The sequence below is a fragment of the Mustela nigripes genome, chromosome 14, assembly GCF_022355385.1.
Source record: "Mustela nigripes isolate SB6536 chromosome 14, MUSNIG.SB6536, whole genome shotgun sequence".
NCBI lineage: Eukaryota > Metazoa > Chordata > Mammalia > Carnivora > Mustelidae > Mustela > Mustela nigripes.
The window spans coordinates 8,236,766-8,245,909 of record NC_081570.1 but is presented as its reverse complement, the minus strand read 5'-3'; the positions used below and the strand labels follow the sequence as shown (position 1 = coordinate 8,245,909).

At 51.2% G+C, this 9,144-nt stretch overlaps 1 non-coding gene across 1 annotated transcript; it reads left to right on the top strand.

Moving 5' to 3' along the window:
- The first annotated feature begins 4,713 nt into the window (after positions 1 to 4,713).
- On the top strand, positions 4,714 to 4,896 carry LOC132002355 (small nucleolar RNA SNORA73 family). Its single transcript, XR_009399843.1, has one exon. It is a non-coding gene; the product is annotated as a small nucleolar RNA SNORA73 family (small nucleolar RNA).
- The last annotated feature ends 4,248 nt before the right edge of the window (positions 4,897 to 9,144 follow it).

Genomic DNA, 9,144 nt, shown 5'->3' with positions numbered 1-9,144 from the left:
CACAGCAACTTCTTCCTAGGAACATCGCCAAAGTTAACAGAAGCAAGGGCAAAAATGAACTATTGGGATTTTGTCAAGATCAAAAGCTTTTGCACAACAAAGGAAACAGTTAACAAAACCAAAAGACAACTGACAGAATGGGAGAAGATATTTGCAAACGACATATCAGATAAAGGGCTAGTGTCCAAAATCTATAAAGAGCTTAACAAACTCAACACCCAAAGAACAAATAACTCAGTGAAGAAATGGGCAGAGGACATGAACAGACATTTCTGCAAAGAAGACATCCAGATGGCCAATAGACACATGAAAAAAAATGCTCCACATCACTCGGCATCAGGGAAATACAAATCAAAACCACAATGAGATACCACCTCACACCAGTCAGAATGGCTAAAATTAACAAGTCAGGAAATGGCAGATGCTGGCGAGGATGTGGAGAAAGGGGAACCCTCCTACACTGTTGGTAGGAATGCAAGCTGGTGCAACCACTCTAAAAAACAGTGTGGAGGTTCCTCAAAAAACTGAAAATAGAGCTACCCTATGACCCAGCGATTGCACTACTGGGAATTTACCCTAAAGATACAAACGTGGTGCTCCAAAGGGGCACATGCACCCGAATGTTTATAGCAGCAATGTCCACAATAGCCAAACTATGAAAAGAACCTAGATGTCCATCAACAGATGAATGGATAAAGAAGAGGTGGTATATATATACAATGGAATATTATGCAGCCATCAAAAGAAATGAAATCTTGCCATTTGTGATGACGTGGATGGAACTAGAGGGTATTATGCTTAGTGAAATAAGTCAATCAGAGAAAGACAACTATCATATGATCTCCCTGATATGAGGAAGTGGAGATGTAACATGGAGGGTTTGGAGGGTAGGAAAAGAAAAAATGAAGGAAGATGGGATAGGGAGGGAGACAAACCATAAAAGACCCAATCTCAAAAAACAGACTGAGGGTTGCTGGGGGGAGGGGTTTCGGGAGAGGGTGGTGGGGTTATGGACATTGGGGAGGGTATGTGCTATGGTGAGTGCTGTGAAATGTGTAAACCTGGTGATTCACAGACCTGTACCCCAGGGGATAAAAATATATTATATGTTTGTAAAAAAAAATTAAAAAATTAATAATAATAAAAAAAGAAAAGGCTGTCTTACCTGGCATCTCTCTTAAGACTTGACCACGCTCTCCCTATCCCAAACAAGAACAGTAATTCCCACCCCCATCCCTCCCCAACCCATCCCTCATCCATAACCAGAGAAAATTTTCATTTGGAGAACACCAGTTTTTATTAGAGTCACTTGGGGGAAGGGTCTCCTTAGAGTCGGTTTGAGTGCTTGTTCTCGTTTCTGGGAGGGAGAAACCACAACACTGCCTGGAATTGTGGGTCTTTTGCAGGGCTCCAGGGACTACTGGCCTAATTTAATACCCTGTTTGGAAATACAGTCCTCCCGACCAGGCGACAGGAAATGACTACACCTAGTTTGATCTTTGCAGAGTTAGCACGCAGGGGAAGAGATTCTGAATCCTGGTTTTGCCACTTACTGGTTGAACTTGGGCCAGTTGCTTTGCCTCTCTGTGCTAGTTTTTTCATAAGTAAGATGAGGATACTAATAGTTTTTCTTCATCAAAGTGTTGTTAGGATTTGTTAATACACAAAAAGCATTAGGAACAGGGCGTCGCTGATAGTAAGTGCTAAATCAGGATTGGCCACTATTATTCAGTATAATTCTTAATTACTGGTTATGTGATCCCTAGAAGAGATCACAATTCCTCAATAAATGCTGGATATTATGACATTACATTATTATTCATCAATCCTCTCTTTTTACAAGATTATATTTATATATTTGACACAGAACGAGAAAACACAGAGAGAGCACAAGCAGGGGGAGTGGTAAAGGGAGGAGGAGAAGCAGGCTGCCCTGAGGCAAGGCTCAGTTCTCTCACAGGGCTGGATCCCAGGACCCTGGGATCATGACCTGAGCCAAAGGCAGAGGCTCAACCAACTGAGCCACCCAGGTGCCTCTATCAGTGCTCTTCTAAGAAATAGTCCCCAACCACCTGAGATCCTAGAGGTGTTTCATTCACGTCTGTAGGTGTGTAACAAGACCATGATCACTTGAGAAGGAGAAAATGCAAGTCCTAGATTAAGGCCGTCATTAATTAAGTACTTAATTTGTGGTAGGCAGGGTGAAGAACGCTCTGCAGTGAATTCTCAAGAGTAAATTCTCCCAGTGACCCCATGGTGTGGGTATTGTCCTCATCCTGTTTACACAGCATGAGGTTAAGAGAAGTTGGAAGGATTGCCCAAGTCACTGGTTGGTATGAACCTGGGCTGGGGACCGAGGGGGTGTGGCTCTGGGAACTTGACATTCACCTCTTAGCGCCACTGCCCCATCTCAGGAAACCGCAGCCCAGGCTTGGATACGCAAAGGATGGGGCAAGGCAAGGAGGGGAAGACCGATCGCGGGACAAACACAGGGCTGGGTCTGTGGAATGTCGCCGGCGGTCACACAGTGACACTGTGTTCACCCTGACCAGCTGGCGCAGGAGGCATGGGGTGGGGGCACAAAGCCCAGCTGGCTAGGGTTGGGGGGCAGCTCCCGGGAACAAAGGAAAGTGTTCTCAAAGGAGCCAGAGTTTCCGCCATGACTCAGTCCCGACTATGCAAGGACACGTCGGCCCCCACCCAGCATGTTCCACGAGGCTTTGGGGTGATGGCTTTCATGACGCGCTTCTGGAATCCGAGTGTAACTCTTTCCTATCCTCCACCCGTCCTGCCTGCTTCAGCCAAGTTTTATCTTTGTACCTTCAATGCGGACGTGCAGAACAGTCATTCATTCATTCAGGGCCCGGTCACTGGACACCCATTTGCGTAGATATCTCGGAGCCGAATGACGGGATCGTATGGCAGGCGTCTCTTTACCTTTTTAAGAAATTGCCAGACTGTTTTCCAAGATGGTTGTGGCATCCCGTCTTATTTTCTTTGTAGCACGTACCAGTATCTGCAGATACGGCCTCTCCGTTTACTTATTTGTTGTTTCTTATCTGTCCCACCGGCCAGACTGGGTCTCGCATCCTCCGTGCTCAGCCCCGTGCCTGGCACATAGGAAGCACTCGGGGACTGAACCAGCACACACCCGCTGAACACGTATGTGCCCCCCACTTCCTCCCATCACGGGCATCTGGAAGACCTGCCAGCGGCCCCCACCCCGGCTTGTCCCCAGGTGCCACAATAGTCAGGATCTGCCCAGGAGATCCTGCTGGTTTTCGAAAGGCTCATCACTCTTTTTCACTTCTCTAATTCTCATGGGGGGGTAGGGTAGCAACTCCTGCTTTGTTGATGGAGAAATTGTTGCAGTTTGGGTGACATGGCCAAAGTCACCATGGGCAAAGCTTGCATGGGAGCTGTGTACATAAAACATGCAGACCCCCTCAAAGTCTACCCGTGGATGCCCAGGATTCTGTGTCAGGCACAAGGCCTTTCCGTGGTACTGGAGATGAAAATAGGCATAGGTGCCAGCGTACGGCTAGGACAATGAGGAGCTCATTAAGGAGATACACCAGAAAGTCACTAGTAATGACCGGTTTTTAAACAGGCTTTTCTTGGGACATCTGGGTGGCACAGTCAGTTAAGCGTCTGCCTTCGGCTCAGGTCATGATCCCAGGGTCCTGGGATCGAGCTCCACGGCGGGCTCCCTGCTCAGCAGGAAGCCTGCTTCTTCCTCTCCCACCCCACCTGCTGTGTTCCCTCTATCACTGTGTTTCTCCCTATCAAATAAATAAATAAAATCTTTTAAAAAAATAAACACGGGGCGCCTGGGTGGCTCAGTGGGTTAAAGCCTCTGCCTTCAGCTCAGGTCATGATCCCAAGGTCCTGGGATCGAGCCCCACATCGGCCTCTCTGCTCGGCGGGGAGCCTGCTTCCTCCTATCTCTCTGCCTGCTGCTCTGCCTACTTGTGATCTCTGTCTGTCAAATAAATAAATAAAATCTTAAAAAAATATAAATAAACAGGCTTTCCTCAAATTCACTTGTGAAGTATGGGATGGGAAAAAAATGAAATCTCTTGAGAATGTTTTGAGAGATGATCTGCTTAATTAGGCATTGCAACATGGGAACCCTGGGAAGTGCCTTCCTCCCAGGAAGGAGGCAAAAGAAAAATTAAATTTCCTTACCACGTGCAGCTCACCGATAAATCCTTGAAACAGGCCGAGTGACTTCCCTCTAGGAACTCAGCTGCCCCGATGTTAATACTTTGCTAAGGGCAAAAGGCCATCTTATCCCGACCCCCAGGATCTTGTACGTCTACTTTAACCTATAAAAATTCCTTTGGAGAATTCCTTTATCTCTACCCCGCAAGACACGTGTTGGCAATCATCCCCCAAGCATCTGACCCACCGAGACACATCCAAAGGGTTCTCACGACCGAGGGTTTACAGACAGTAATAAATGACCTTTTTCCAACAACAGCTAGCCCCCTCAGGATGCTAGAAACCTTGCTTCCAAAATTCCTTAGGGACTCCCGCTATCCCTAACCCCCTCCCAACTTGAGAGTATGTAGTGGGTCACTCCTCAGGACACCGGTGCAGCTCTTTCTGCCCAGGGGTCCTGTCTCTGTACCTTAGTAAGACCACCTTTTATGCACCCAAGACATTTGAAGAATTCGTTCTGAGCCGTTGGCTTCAAACCCTCATGTCTTTCCTGCATCCCCTGGACGCTGTGCGGACAGCAGAGGGGAGCACAGGGCTAAGCCCCACGACACACAATCCTTTTCCACAATGCTGGAGATGAAGCTGGGTCTTGAGTCTGCACCTACATACTCGTGTGGCTTCTCAGAGCTCTGGGGACAATGCCTGAGGGAACAAGCCATGCAGGAAACATCTAAAAAGAAAAAAGAAATAGAAATAAAAATAGAAAGGCTCCATCCCCAGTGTCTGGCAGCTTGGCCCCATTTACTCCTATTTGCCTCTAAATAAGCCAGAGAAGCTATGTTCCCCCTTCCAGGGGAAGCAAAGAAGTTAACCAGTCTCTGAGTTTTGTCCTACGCCCCAAACACCTGGTAACACCTAAGAAGAGCCGGATCCCAAACACATCCCTGACATTAGCTTCCAGCAAACCTCGGCGGACACTGGCCTCAATATCCCCCTCCCTTCCATGATTTATAAGACACCACCTGTTAGGGGCGCCTGGGTGGCTCAGTGGGTTAAGCCTCTGCCTTTGGCTCCGGTCATGATTCAGGGTCCTGGGATCGAGCCCCGCATCGGGCTCTCTGCTCAGTGGGGATCCTGCTTCCCCCCTCCTCTCTGCTGCTTCTCTGTCTGCCTCTCTGCGTACTTGTGATCTCTGTCTGTCAAATAAATAAAATCTTAAAAAAAAAAAAAAAGATACCACCTGTGACTCACCACCACTTGTCTTTGATCTGACCTTACCCTGGACTCCCAAAGGAACACGTACCCCAGACTCCTTTCCAGCAGAAACCCCTAACCCCAGCTGACGACAAGGCTCATTCTCTTTTCCGGGTCTCCCAGACTCTCCGTCCGCTGCACGTGGTCACTCAAGCTATTCATTAAACTCTGTGGTCACTTCCTCTGGTGCACGTTTTCTCTTCATCCTGCACAAAGCCAAGGACCCTCTTGGTGGGTCCTGCGGGACCTCCCATTCTGGGATGCTCAAGACGCAGCTCGCCTGCATCACAAGCACTGTCCCCTCTCTTTCCCCGGCTTGCTGGTGTCCTTTGGGGAAAGGGGTGCTTTTGGATCCCTGCCTTGCCCCCTCCTAGCAAAGTGATTTGGGCAAATTAGGGATCCACACAGAGCCCCAGGATGACTGTTGGGGTCACGTGGGATGCTTTACAAAGGATGCTCGGCCCAGCTCCTGGCGCTTCATAAATGCTCAGTAGGCAGAGAGATGTCCTTTCCACAGCCTCTTGCTCCGTCTCCCAGCAGGTCCTGGCCCTCGATCAATGGATAAATGCCAGGCAGACCCCTTCGATGGAGAGAAGATGCCCTTCCCCCCTTTCCTATTAGCAGAGACTCCGCGGTTCACCCCGACGCCTCACCACCACCCCCAGAGCAGCCACTTTGTATCTATGTCATTTCATCTGTCACTGAGTCCCTCTGAATTTTGACAATGAAAACAGTGATCATCAGTCCGCGGGGTGGCGGGGGGTGGCACTGCATGAGGCACAAGGAGGCACCGAATATGAAAAGGTTTTGAGAAGGTTTCCCACCCTCCAACCCGCGGCCTTTGATTCTCAGCGCCCTTGGAGGCCCACAATCGTGACGGGGCCCAGCCACGTCCTTTCCCGAGTGGGCAAATCAAGCTGGAAGAAGGACAGCCGAGAACATCACCTAAACACTGTCGGAAAGTCACACGCGCCTGCCGGAGAGCAGGGCCCCGGCAGGAAGTGCATCAGAGAAGGGCCTGGAAGCAGACCCAGAGCCATGTCCCCTGCTGACACAGGGCTTGTTTCTGGGGTTTGACCTGGAGACCTGTCCTCCAGTGTTTGTGGCAGCTTGTCTCTAACCCGCTGGCTCTGTTTCTTGACCTAAGGTCTAGTGGGGTTGCAGGGAAGGCCTGCGAGTTTTGTTGGTTGGTGTTGGCCTTTGGATCCGTGGCTGTGGTCTTCCTTTTTCCGAAGGCCAGCTGCCCTGAGCAGACAGCAGGGCACGGGGGCAGGAGCTGATGGAACAGAAAGGAACCCTCTGGGATTGGGGTTGGGGTGACTCTCTCGGGCTCCCAGGCTTCATTCCCTGTCCTTCAACCCAGTCTCTAGTGCATGCCAAGATCCCGAAAGTATCAAATGCCATATAACTCGTCAGGAAAGTCACCGCGTCCCCAGCACCATTCACGCAGGGCCAGGAGAGAGACACGATCCTGGGGCAGCCCCGGGCCCAGAGGGAGCTGGGGTGGACGAACCTGCTACTTCTCTTTTCCTGGTTTTCTGGAGGTGCCTGGACATTGCCAGGGGGTGGGAGAGATCTCCTTTCTAGAGGACACTTCTGTTTTTATGTTTAATTAAAACACAGGGGGAAGGTGGTAGGGGCTGATTCTGATGTATTTGTTCCAGTGGTGCAGAATTCGAACTTCTAGCAGCACCCATGGCTGACTTTCATAGGTTCTAGTCAGGCTCCTTGAAGACTCTCCCTTGAGCTTTAAAACGAGACCGTAATTCCCAATGTCCCTGTGGCCTGGTCACCTCATCGGGGTCCTCTGAACATGGCTGCAGGGTGAGCCCCGTCCTGTCCTCACCGGACACTCTGTGATATTACCCCGACCCCACAGAGGCCCGCAGCTCATGGCAGGTGTCAGAGAACACGTCAGAATGCCCCGTGGAGCTCTTGGTGAGCGTGGAAGAGGCAGAAAACAAAGGTTGTGTGAGATGCCAGCTACAGGGAAGGCAGCCAGAAGAAGCTGTTGCCAGGACACCCCTTCCACACCCTGTACCTGTCAACCCCATGGTCTACACTCCAGCAACCCTCTTTATGTCATTGTGTGTGTGCGCGCGCGCGCGTGTGTGTGCGCGCGCGCGCGCGCGTGTGTGTGTGTGCACGCGCGTGCCCAGGTTCTCATTAACTACGTACCTCTGCCTCCCACCACCTGTCCCAGATCTGTCGGTCTGTCCTGAGTTCAGGCTGCCACCTTTTTTCTGTCAGGCTTCCCATCTCTCCACGTGCTTGGAGCTGGAATTTCAAGGGAGGCATCTGAGGGGTGTGGTTATACCTTAGTGATCGCTCAGATACACAAGCAAGGCCAGTTATGGCCCCAGGCCCTGCAGCCCCCAAGATGCCTATCTGCTGTGGGCCTTTATCCTGCTGTTTACTTCCACACCCTTCTGCTGGGCCGGCTCAGTGCCGAGGGCTTTTGGGTCCAGGTCTGCCACAGGCTCCTTGAGGTCTCACATTCCTCGCTGGGGGACAGTAGGGGAGCCTGCGCCCAGGTGTGTGGCGGGGTCCGGGGGGAGACACAAGAGCAGAAGGGGAAGTGGGTGCTGGGATCAGGCAGGGTACCTCCACAGGTTCCACCGTCTGGAAGCCCCAGAGAGGGGTCTTAACCCAAGGGGCTTTCTAGAAGGCGGCCTGGTGAGTGCATGATCTCTGGTTCTGGCAACCCAGGGCTGGAGCTTGCCCAGCAGAACTCCTGTCCCCTTGGTGTCTCCAAATGCACTGAGCAGCTCCTGTGACCTGGGTGTGGGTGAGGGGGACAGTCGGGGACAAGGAGGACTGGTGACCGACTCCTAGTAGGTGCTCAGCAAACTTGTGGCATATGAGAGGCAGCGTGACCTTGGTGGACACATTCAGGTTTTGGAGTCAGAGAGACCTCGCTGAGGTTCCAGACGCTGCCACTGACCAGCTACACTACTTTGGACAAGTGACCTTTATTTGTCGAAGCTTCATTGGCCTGCTCTGAAAAGGGGGCTCTGCAAATTTCTAGCTACACAAGAGGAGGGTGCCTCTGGTCGTGGGCCCAGCTCCATAAATGAGCTCACGGTTGTGTTTGGATGAGTGTATTCCCACTCTCACCATGCACTCCGCTTTGTGCCAGGCACTGACACAAGGTCAAGGCTGGGGCATGGAGAGACCATTGAGGACCACACTGTCCAGAGCTGACCCACCGGCTTGCCCCACTGGATGGACCAGTCCCCGGTGTGGTCCCCCGGGCACAAATACGTAGGTTTCAGGATACGCCATCATGGAGGGGTCGGATGTAGGGACAGGAGTGCCTCTGTTTCGCCACTTGCTTATCCAAGTGTCCGTCATCCACCTGGCCCCACCCCATGCCCACCAGGATTTCATGTCCTGACACTAGGATACGTGTGCCCACTGACAGATGACGGTCACTGCTGCCACTTGAGACTCAAGCTGACAAAGGAGAGAGGAAGCCCAGAACTTCAGGACACACCAAAGACAACTCTGCCATGTGCCCCCAGGCTGTGATCCAGAACTGGGGAGCTGAGCCCGAGAGGCCCCTCTCGGATGTGATTTTCTGTCTCATCTTGGCCAGCTGGAGTATGTGAGTATTTAATTGCCCATGAATCTGGGTGCTGTTGTGATGGCATTTTGCAGATTTGTTCAGCATCTACAAGCAACTGACTTCAAGTAAAGAAGAGTACCCTCCATCATGTGGGTGGG